General features: G+C 38.5%; 1 long non-coding RNA gene across 2 annotated transcripts; it reads right to left on the bottom strand.

Annotated features, from left to right (window-relative positions):
• Positions 1-8585: 8585 nt before the first annotated feature.
• Positions 8586-11342, bottom strand: LOC114275720 (uncharacterized). Of its 2 annotated transcripts, XR_014350442.1 has the most exons (4): positions 10819-11342; positions 10653-10686; positions 10303-10535; positions 8586-8698 (listed from the first exon to the last, which is right to left on the bottom strand). It is a non-coding gene; the product is annotated as an uncharacterized LOC114275720 (long non-coding RNA). The 2 variants fall into 2 exon arrangements; XR_014350441.1 differs by lacking the exon at positions 8586-8698 and having other exon boundaries at positions 10289-10535; positions 10819-11341.
• Positions 11343-12249: the final 907 nt, after the last annotated feature.

The following is a 12249-nucleotide window of genomic DNA, read 5'->3' as shown; positions in this document are numbered from 1 at the left end:
TTTACCGACTAATTATTTAGTCGCCAAATGTACCCTTTCATTTTCGTCGCTAAATGTGAATGGTGAAACACCGACTAATCACTTTTTTTTGATCGGCAAAGAAAATCTTTATTGATGAATGTATGCAAAAAGAGATACAGGACATCAATAAAGAGGAGCTTGGAGCTTACAGAAGCTCCAAGCGCCAGTTGGTGAGAAACCAACAGCGACACAAACAGAAATAAAAAAGAAGGAAAACAACAGGGTTGCACTACAGACTACAACAACACTTTGAACTTCACACACACTTAAGGGACAGAACCACTGCTGCTTAAAAGACATCTGGGTTGCACAACAGCTACCAATCCGCTCAACTTAAAACCTGGGATCGAGTTGCACAAAATGAGACAGCAGATCAACAGTTCAAACCTGCAGTAGCAGACAGCAATCGAACAGTTCAAACCTGCAGTAGCAACAACGGCAAACCCACTAACAGACCAAAATTGTTTTGCCAAAATAGCAGAACAGATCAACACTGCATAGGCGTTCACAGTGGCACCTACAGACCAAAATGGAGCAGCAGGCAATGCATGTGGTTTGACCAGAATTGGACTGCCAGAGCACAGATATAGCACTGATGCACAGCTCAACCGAACCAGCAGACAGAACAACAAGGCAGGCATGCAGAAACAGAATAGCAGAACACTGACAGAGCTTCAACCCAGGTAGCACACTGGAACATAACATCAACCCAGATAGCACTAGACTGAAGCTAGAGCACTAAGTTCCGCCCCTAATCTGCCTCCAATTGTGGACCAGATCATCAACAGAGTACGGGAATTCTTTAATGGAAGCTTTGAGCCAAATGGCAGATCTGTATTTTATAAGATCTAACAGTCCTGAAGGGGAGGGTTGTGTATTAGAAAATACACACTCATTTCTGAGTTTCCAAATGGACCATAGTACAATTAAGGGGATTGCTCTCCATAATAGTCTGTCAAAATTATTGAATTTCCAGCCCATCCACCAATAAAGCAGGCCCTCCACAGACTTAGGAATGCACCAATGTAGGCCCCAATCCTTAATAACCACTGACCATATTGACCAAGAGAAAGAACAATGAAGCAGTACATGGGGAGCAGTTTCTACTTCAGAGTTGCAGAAGTGGCAGAGGGGAGAAGCATTGCTGTCAAGGGATCCAATCTTGAGCAGAAAATCAGAACATTTGATTCTAGATTTCCAGGCTAGCCAGGTAAAGAAAGATACTCTGGGGGGCAAAAGTGGATTCCAAACAAATTTGCTAACCTTGAGATGAGGGCCTAAGAGGGATGAGAAGTGAGAATAAAGGGCAGAAGCAGAGAAGCTTTGACCAGATTCTGTGCACCATACGAAGCAGTCTTCACAATCCAAACACAGAGAAGGAGCAGAGGATAAGAGAGCATTCATTCTCACCTCTTCAGCCAATTCCCATGAATATAACTCTCTTCTATGGGGGAGATTCCAATCAAATGGGCTTGACCTCCTTGCGTAATAATGATTGAGGGAACCTTCCTTATCATTTGACAAATTGAAGAGGAGGGGAAAAGAAGATTTCAAACAAAGGCCACCACACCAATTATCAAACCAAAATCTGATTCTAAAGCCATTCCCAACCTTTACACCACATTGGCCCACATAGAAATTAAAGATAGGCCTATTGAGGGCCCCTATTGTGAGGATGTCCCTCCAGACTCTAGAGTGTTTGTATGAGAGACTCAAAGGAGGGAACCAACAGGAGTTGTTAATTTTATATTTGCTGCACACAATTGACCTCCAGAGAGCATTGGTTTGAATACCAAACTTCCACCACCATTTGAGGAGTAGACAAACATTAACGTCTCTGACCCTTCTAATGCCAAGTCCCCCTTGATCAATTCTCTTTGTAACTTCCTCCCATTTCAGTAAATGCACTTTCCTTTTAAGATCACTGCTACCCCATAAGAAGGCAGCCTCTAGCCTTTCTATTTCCTTAGCCACTCCTTCCGGCATTTTAAACATGGAGAGAAAGTATATAGGTAAGCTAGATAGAGTGGACTTAATTAAAGTTAATCTACCAGCAAAGGACAGTAGTTTTCTCTTCCAACCTGACAGTCTAGCCTTGATTTTTTCAATTACAGGCTTCCAAGTAGATTTCCTTCCAGGATTTGCTCCTAGAGGCAGCCCCAGAAATTTTAGTGGAAGACTCTGTACTTTGCAATTGAGAAGAGAAGCATAGATATTTAAGCAGCCTTCATCTACACCGACACCACAGACGACACTCTTGTGGTAATTAATTTTGAGGCCAGATAATACTTCAAAACATCTGAGAACCCTTTTAATGGATACCAATTGGGCATAGTCAGCTTCACAAAAAAGGATTGAATCATCGGCAAATTGCAAATGTGAGATAAGAACATTGTTAGATCCAACAACCACCCCTTTGAGAATACCAAGATTGAGGGCTCTGACTAGAAGAATGTTTAGACCTTCCGCCACAATGTTGAATAGAAAAGGTGAGAGCGGGTCCCCTTGTCTAAGGCCCCTATGAGGTGAAAATTCCTCAGTTGGTGAGCCATTCACTAAAATGGAGATTCTAGCTGTGGATACACAAATCTTCATCCAAGCGATCCATTTATCCCCTAAACCAAAACTGCCCATCAAAGAGAATAAGAATTCCCAGTTGACAGAGTCAAAAGCTTTCTCGAAGTCCAATTTGAGAATCAACCCTTGTTTTTTGGCCTTCTTCCATCCATCCACTACCTCATTAGCAATAAACACCCCATCCAGAATATTTCTCCCTCCCAAGAAGGCTGTCTGTGTTTCACCAATTATTGAGGGGAGCACTGACTTTAACCTGGATGCTAAGACTTTGGCCAAGATTTTGTATATTGATCCCACAAGACTAATAGGCCTGTAGTCAGATAGACCAATAGGGTTGTCCACCTTGGGAACAAGGGTGATAAATGAGCTATTAATGCCATATGCAAGCTTGCTGTTAGAGTGAAACTCTTTGAAAAACTGCATTATGTCCGTCTTCATAACCTTCCAGAATTTTTGATAGCACAGTAGGTTGAACCCATCAGGGCCTGGAGCTTTGTTATTGTTACAGTCTTTGATTGCTGCAAGTACCTCAGCTGCACTGAACTCAGCTACCAGATGTTGGGAGACATATTCCGGGTCAATGGTGTTGAATGCCCCTGACAGAGAAGGCCTGTTAACCCATGATTCAGAGAATTGGGCCTTGAAGTGAATGAGAACTTGTTGCCTAACTCCAGTAGGATCCTCAATGGACACTCCATTTACTGAAATAGAGTTGATGAGATTTCTATTCTGCCGAGAGCTTGCAACTACATGAAAAAACCTACTGTTTTTATCCCCATTGATAACCCAATTCAATCTAGATTTTTGATGCCACATCCATTCTACCATTCTATATAGCTTCCACAACTCGCCTTTAATCTCCCTTCTTCTTGCCTTTTCTGAAGCACTCAGTGCTCTTTCCTCTGCAGTTATGTCCAGAGCATGTAATTCATTTTCTGAAGATTTTATTTTAGAAGCCATATTGCCAAACACCTGAATGTTCCAAGATTTTAAGACTTGCTTCAGATGCTTTAGCTTTTGGGAGAGTATATACCCAGACCAGCCAACGAAAGAGGTATCTGACCATGATGAGACAAAGAATTGAGCAAAGCTTGGGTGAAGAGTCCACGCATTTAGGAACCTGAAGGGTTTTGGCCCCCAATCTCTGGAATCCTCCATCATTAATAGAGGGCAATGGTCTGAGATTAGCCTGGGTAAACCCCACAGTTTCATTGAGAATTTGATCAACCATTCAGGACTTAGTAAAATCCTATCAATTCTGCTCCATTTCTCTGATTCTTGGGCATTGCACCATGTGTATCTCCTCCCATGAAGTGGTAGATCATGAAGCTCACTATTACCAATGAATTCATTAAGATGCTTCATGCCCCTGTCTCTCCTAGAACAACCAACTCTTTCACTAATATGGCTAATTTCATTAAAGTCCCCACCCATGCACCAAGGAAGAGGGAAAAGGGATTTAAGCTTTAAGACACTAGCCCAAAAAGAAGATCTGGCACCAACATCATTGGGGGCATGTATATTAAGCAGAACACAGTCAAAAGTGTTATATAAGGAACCTGAGAGTAGGATGTACCTCCTATTGCAGCAGCATCCAGAGAGTGTGAAAACTGCAGGATCCCATATGCATAGCAGGCCTCCGGCTGTTCCTTCAGGATCAACAGACATAAACTCCATATTTTTACTTCCCCATAGCCTTCTAGCTTCACCCTCTGTTATAATTGCCCTTTTGGTTTCTTGAAAAAAAACAATATCAACATTTTTGTCCTTTAGGAGCCTCTTGATTCTACCCTGTTTCTCCACCTTCCCCATACCCCTGATATTCCAGGATATTAACTTCATGATAAACCCATTGATTCTCTCATAGGGCCCTACTCTTTTCCTTTACTGCTGGTCCTTCCCCTCCTTGGCAATTTTCTCCTTGTCTTTAAGTTCTAGTTCAGCAATTTTGTGAAGCACAATGCCTTCCTTCCCATGGTAGTCTATTCCAAGAGACTTCCCTAATTGTATTGTAGCTGCAGCTTCAGAAAGAATCTGGTTTCTCAGAGAAGAATCACCTGCAAATGAATTAGACTGGGCTAGAGCTTTAGCAGCCGGCCTGTAGATAACAGATTTAGAATAGTGCTTCTTGGCTGCGTTGTTTGTGTACGCATGAATCCTAGCAAAGCTAGTGAACCCCTCCATTTGTGTCTTCATCTTCCCTTTATTCCTCAGGTTTCGCTGATGTTCTTTGCTGGAGACTGAGATTGAGTCGTGAACTGACTGGGTATGAGCAAAGTTATTCCTCATACACGGGTTTAAGTTGGTCAAAGGGCCAGAAATTGAACCATTGTCTGTTGCAGGTACATTGGGCCTACTGGAAGGGCCATTGGAATGAAGAGGCCTGCAGTTTACGGGCTGCTTTTCAAAGTGGGCCAGGTCCACTTCTAAATTAATGCCGGGTCCACCACCAGCATTTGCCTCATTCATACAACGAATGAACCCAGGTGTATAAACTTGTTCAATACACTTTTGTCTCTCATCATTGATATTTGAAAAGTGGTCAGCCTTTTCCATCAAATCTATCAGAGGCCTCTCAGCACACGCTCCTCCTCTGTTTACGCCTCCATCACAGGGTGTCTCCTCAACCATTGTGTCCATCGGACACGCAAGCTCAGCCCCAAACATGGCCTTATCCGCTGCCACCTCATCATCTTCTTCCCTCGCTTTACCATCTATCACTGGAATATTGTCTTCCTCAACACTGCAACAGGTTGCAAGAGATTTGGCCTCGTACATGCCATTATGGTATAGGTTACTGAGATCTGGTTGGAGGTCTTCACACACAAAGATCTTATGATCTTCACCATTGCAGTCCAAAGTTAAAGATTTAGCAATAAACTCCATATTTGTAGTGGCTATCCTAATCCTGGCGTGGGAGAATGATTTTGGTTCACACAAGTCTCCCTCAATGCTGAGTACCGAGCCCCATAAACGACCAATCTTGGTGAGAGTACTTTTATTCCAAACATGTAAGGGTATCCCACAGCATTTGAGCCATACACACCGTTCTTGGACAAAATGATTTCCAGGTTTGAGCGCTGCCACAAACTGACTCAGATCCTTAAACCAAGCTTTGAGATTGTCGATGTTTGATGCCAACTCCTCCTGAGTGTTAAAAGTTAATATTACATCTCTTCCACCCCCATGCCTAACCAAAATATGCTCCAGACCTTTCTCCTTCAATGCTTCTCGAACACTGTGTATGGAGTGTTCTGTATTCAGGCGGATAATGGCACTTTCATAGAGCCAACCATTACCCTCTTCAGTGACTTTGATGGAGGTGTTCAAATTCACCCCTTGCACAACATCAGCAAAGGATCTCTGGCAAACAAATGGATTATGTCCTCTGGATCTGTTTGTTTCAATAGTTCTCCGGATGAACTGTGGTTTCATAAGTTCTGGATTCCGCCTGTTGTGCTCCTCCCTCTTTCTTCTATCTAGAGTTGCAGCTTTGACTTCTAGAACTTGGTCATCCACCAGAAGACCGTTGGCTTTTTGAATGGCTATATCAGCTGCTACATTACAATCGAACCTCACAAATCCGAACCTAGAATGTGACACTACTCGTCTTTTGGAAGGAATGAATACATCCTTGACTATGCCAAATTTTGTGAAGAACTTGAACAATGATTTAGCATCCATTTTTGATGGTATATGATCCACAAAAACAGAGAAGAGACCATGCGATGCTTCTATGCCTTTCCTTCTTCCACCTTTCCATTGATTTACTACCGGAATCCATCCTCCTTTTCTTTGTTGCTCCATCTTCCCATAGTCCATTTTACATATCAACCGACTAATCACTTGATTGCCAAAAGAGAAAAAACCAAACCAAATTTTGGTAGCCAAATCAATTCTTTTTGTTTATCAAAATACAACTAAAATATAAAAAGAATTCCATTTGACCTATATGATATATAATAATCAATCGAAACCATTCAATATAACTTGTAATTTGCAAGAATCATTCAAACCAACAAAATCAACTGAATCATGAACATTCAACAAAATACATAAATCAGTCAAAAATTAACGTGTTTAATTAAAATCAACTATTATAAGTTTTCATTCACAAGTAATTCCCAACTACATAATCGTGCAATTAAATATGTCATGTAATCTATATAATTATCCAATTCACATATAGTATAAAAATTTAAAACATAACAAGTAGTTGTTATTATGTTTTAAATTTTTATCCATACGCATCTATCCAAAAATATAACTAGTAGTCTACCCAAATATTTTCCATATACATCTATCCAAAAATATATAATCCTTCAAAAAATGTAACAAGCGCCAACTAGTACTGTACAATTCAGCTTCGTGCACGAGTTCATCCGTACAAAAGAAAAAAAAATAATGTTAAGTAATTTTTATATGAAAATATTTGCACATCACTCGGATTGTAAAATTGAACAAAAATTGAAAATGATCCATGGAAAGTAAAGATAACATGAACAAATTAAAAGACTATCAACACCATTTTGTAAATAATTCAACATTTATATGTATACATTCAATCAATATTAAAATGCTAGCAATATCAATGCACTACACTCAGAAAATTCCATAAGTAATAGATGTATGACTCGCAGATTAAATTCTATCAATATAATAATTCTACTAATTGAAATAGATGTTATCAATCAATGCTTACATTTGGATTTTATATCTCATATTGCAATAACTAGACAGCATATATATATAAGTGAATATTTGATCTAGCAAGTTAGCTACTATAACTTGCAGTTTACAACACTTGTTTTTGTCTAAATCTCTAACCGTGCGTCTTATTAGTACGCCGCTTGCTCTCACAAGTTTGTTTAATCTAGGCCGAGGTGACTGTTATGATCTTGGTGCTGTTTGGGGACTATTTTGAATTTTCGCCCCCAAACGGCCCTTTTTCGCCTTTTTCTCACATTTTTTTTAGTGTCAAAAGACCACTATTTTTCTCACTTCACACCATTTGTTCCATGATATATTAATCATGAAAATAAAACTGCATGATTATATCATGATGATATATTAATCACCTCCATTAGTCCTCTAGTCTACTGTACAGTACAGTTGAGTTCAATTAACTCTTAGGTTGTTTCCAATTGGCGCCTCAACCCACTTTCCAACCAGAGGGTATATGTTGACTCCATTTTCAGACTTGCAAATGAAGGATACAGAGAATACAATGATGAAATTGTGAAAAAGTGAAAAAAGGCTATTTATTCCCATGAACATATTCCCTCCGTCACAGATCATAAAATTCCATGATGAGGAATTCCAATTCTCACAGTATACATACAACAACAACAACAACAACAAAAAATAATAATAATAATAAAAAAAATGAATATCCATCCTTCCTCACATTGTATCCACTGCACGTGAATAGCAAAAGATGAATGGTGGTGTTTTCAAGGAGGAGATTTGAATTACAATTTTTTTTTTCTTCTGTTTCTTCCATTTTTTTTCTCCTTTTCCTTTTCCTGTTAAATGGTAGTAATATTTTGAAATAACAAATCAAGATATATTGGTTTGAAATGAATGAGTACCAGTTTTTCAAATTATTTTACATAGATTTTATTATTACCCTATTATTCTTATACCATGCCATTATAAAATATTTCTCAAGCATTGCTATGCAGTTCCCTCAAAGAGAGAGAATTGCAAGGGAAGGGAGTAGAATAATCAAGTAAAGGAGAGAGATTTTTCCATGGCCTTTTCTCACACGGATACAGAACTCCCTAAAGGATTGAGGAGGAAGGAGATGATTCACAGGCAGGCTCTTAAAAAGATTGCTCTCTCAAAACCAAAAACAAAACCAATTTTTTCCATTGATTTCTTTGTAAATCATGAATGGGCATTATATATATATATATATATGATAATGGATGGTCCATTGTGCATATGATATCAGGTAAATGAAAAGAATGAATAGGTGATTACCTTGAAAAGAGAGTACCGCAGTCCCTTTGGAAACCTTTGTTGCATACCTCACAAATGAACTGGTTTGTTGCCATTAGGGTCTTGGGAGATAGTGCAATCACCTCAGCATATGGATCTGTTACGAGAAAAGCCAAACAACAAAAACAATTAAATGGAAAAGTTCCAAAATTTCAAGAACTAATTAGGAAAAAAAAAAGATCATTAAAATGATTAAATCATTGTGCTGTTAGGGGACCGCTACAAGCCGGAGATGAAGAGTAGACATTCAATCCATGGATCTATTTTTGCTTCTCCTCTCCTCTACTACTGCAGTACATTTTATTCCTTCTTTAAAAAATAATAATAAATTAAATTATTTTATAAAAACTGATGCTGCAGATATTAATTACTACAATGATTTAATGTCATGTACATACACATCTACCCATTTATGCACATACTTCTCTCTCTCTCTCTCTCTCTCTCTCTCTCTCTCTCTCTATATATATATATATATATATATACACACATATATTCTTGATTTTTGTCATGAGTTATGAGCTGCCATATATCACATACTCACCATAATACTTCCAATGTATTTGGATATGGAATTTTAGGAGAAATTCATAAAGACAAGGAAAATTTTGTGCGTATAAGTTAAATCTTTGATCCAATATTATCAAGAGTAATGACATAAAATAACTCAAATTTCATAGCAGATCCTTAGTAACTAATTAATAATGCAACACCACCAAAGTGACCCAGCTTCCAGTATATCAAAGAATTGACAACTCAAATTACCAAATCTTCCTACTGAGAACTCAAGAGGTCTGAACTTCCAGCAATAGCAAGAAAACAATAACCCGACCCACTAAATATAAGAAATTACAATAAAAATATATGAAAAAATGGATACGCAAGAGTAATATAAAGGGTACCAATTGTACCTCTCCACCATCATCTAGAAAAAACACTTGCCTATGCTCAAAAGGGGACATTGTTCCCGCATCAGTGTTCAAAGTAAGGATCTGAATAAGGGTGAGTGGCAGCTGCAGGTTGGTGCACTGTTATGCTGTGTGTGGTCAGGCCTCTAGCTAGAAGCTATGTTGCTGGTAGGCTGCTGGTTTGTGCCTTTGATGATGCTGTTGGGCTGGCTGTAGGTGTTGGTTGTAGGTGTACCTGGAGTCACATCTGGTTTGTGCCTTAGAAGATCATCAAGATGAACCTGTCCTGGTTTGGTGTTTCGGCTGTCAAGATGTGGATCAACTCTCTGTGGTATGGTTGTTTGTGAGAGAAGTGGAGTTTGCAGCTGGTGCCTTTGTTCTCTTTGTTTTGGTTTCCTTCTTCCTTGTTGGTTTCTCACCAACTCTCTTTATTGGTGTACTGTTTTTGTATCTTGTGCTAATTTTACATCAATAAAGCTTCTTTTGCTGATCAAAAAAAAAAGTAAGGATCTGAATGAAAGAGCAAATTGTGAGTAAGCAATAACTACTTGTTGTTTTCTCAAATTGGGTTTTGTAATTAAAAAAAAATGGAAGCACTAGTAAAAAGACAAAACATCGTGAACATTTCACAAGGGTGGTTGAAACAAAAGTAGGCTTCTTTCAAAGACATTACCAACAAGAAGAAAACCTAAATTACCCAGCTAAGTTCTGTACATAACTCAAAGTAACAATAGTGTAAAAGAGCTAATTTTTTTTTCAAAAAAACCACATTCAAGGAGTAAAAAGACTAAACTGAACAATCTTAATAGAAGTAACATGAAGCCCACAAGCCTTGAGAATGACACCAAAGCTACTGGCAGTCACACCTTTCCCAAGACCGCTAACTACGCCGCCTGTCACCAACACATACTTCATTTTTCTCTCTTTTTAGATGCAGAAGATGAAGATGATAATGATGATGATGATGATCTGATAAACCCAACTCAAATGAAGCCCCTTTTTTCCCGCTGATGATTGATTGAACACCTATGCATTTTTTTACCAAAGATTTATAATGTTAAACTGAACAATCTAGCATTGGGCATTTCGACATAAACAGAGTGGGAAAAAAAAAGAAAGAAAACAAAGAGTAGGAAGACTAACTTGTTCTTCTTTGTCGAAATCGTGGTTTTATCAGCTGAAAAAGCAAAGTGCAAAATCAGATTTCAGAAAAAATTGAAAGAGGAATGAGAATCAGATAAGAACGGCGGTGTGGGAATTTCAAAGAAAAATGAAATGCTATGTTTATGACAATGGTTCCGTTTCTTACCGAATCCCAGCATTCTTCGCCGCCATCGAATCTGACTCAGATCTTAGAAAGAGGTGTTGATTGGAGCAGAAATCACAGACATCTGAGTGCTTAAGAGATTTTTAGATCGCGAAATCGAATTCTGATTCAGATCTCAACCGTTAGGCATGGTCTCTCCGTCTTCACTGCCGCCGATAGATATGTGTGGATCGCTCACGACGGTCAGATCTTGGCCTGGGACTCAAATCTAATTCAGATCTCGACGATCTTCTCGGATCCGGCGGAGGCACCAGCGAAGGAGAAGGAGGAGGATCATCGATGGCAGTGGGTGTTTAGGAGAGAGAGAGAGAGAGAGAGAGAGAGAGAGAGAGAGAGGCACCAGCGGAGGACGGAGGAGGATCATCGACGACAGTGGCGATCTGTGGCCGTGGCGATCTGCGCCGGTGGCGGTGGTCTGCGGTGAGGTGAAGTTGGGTGAGGTTTGGTGGTGAAGGAGAATGTGTGAGAGGTTTGAACAAATTGTTGGGTGCAAATAGAGAACAGGTTTGAACAAAGTATTGAGTGATTTCCCTCTAAAAACATTTCACCTTTAGCGACTAAATTCATTTTTTGTCGCAAAATCTTTATATGTAACGACTAAATTTTTTGGTAGTCAAATCTCAATCAACAGCGACTACAATATTAGTCGCCAAAAGTACTAATTTGGCAACAAATTTTTTTTTATCGGAAAAAATGAATATACGACGACTAATTTTTTTTTGGTCGCTAAAACTTAACATTTTCCAACAAAATTATTTGGTTGCCAACAAGTAACCATAAAAATATCACCGTTGTTTAGCAACTAAATTTGGTCGGCCATTGTCTGTTAGTACATTTAGATATTAAAATGATGTCGTTTTGATATCTGCAACTAAATTATATTAGTCACTAAAAGATTATTCTCTCCCACCTAGTTTTTCACCCTGGCCTATATTTTTGGCGACTAATATTTTAAATTGGTTGCAAGAAATCACTTTTGTGCAACAAAATTACTATAGTTTTTCACCCTCACTCTCCCGCCTAATTTTTTTTGTTTTTGTTTTGTGGTCATATACAAAATGTATTCATTTTTTCTTAACATTTTCTTTGGCTAAAGATTTATTATATTGTTCACAATAAGTAGTTATTTGATACTTTAGGAGCACCATGTGATATTGTTTATGTAGTAGTCTAAACTAATAGTGTAGTTGAAAATCTTATGGATTGAATATAAGTAACTCATTATTTTTAGGTAGTTGACAAACTACTTAGTGTGATTTGTGATTTCTTATTTTTTTTTGAGCATCAAATAGGTAACGCTATATGGCACTATAAGACTATGTAATAATTTCAATTCAAAACACATCATTTATAAGCAATATCATCTCTTTAATATTTTATGTCAAATAAAAATTAAATAGATTTTATAATAAT

This window comes from Camellia sinensis, chromosome 14 (assembly GCF_055761805.1).
Source record: "Camellia sinensis isolate YWXY chromosome 14, ASM5576180v1, whole genome shotgun sequence".
NCBI classification, from domain to species: domain Eukaryota; kingdom Viridiplantae; phylum Streptophyta; class Magnoliopsida; order Ericales; family Theaceae; genus Camellia; species Camellia sinensis.
Note: the sequence above shows the minus strand (reverse complement) of the source record. Positions and strands in the feature narration are given on the sequence as shown.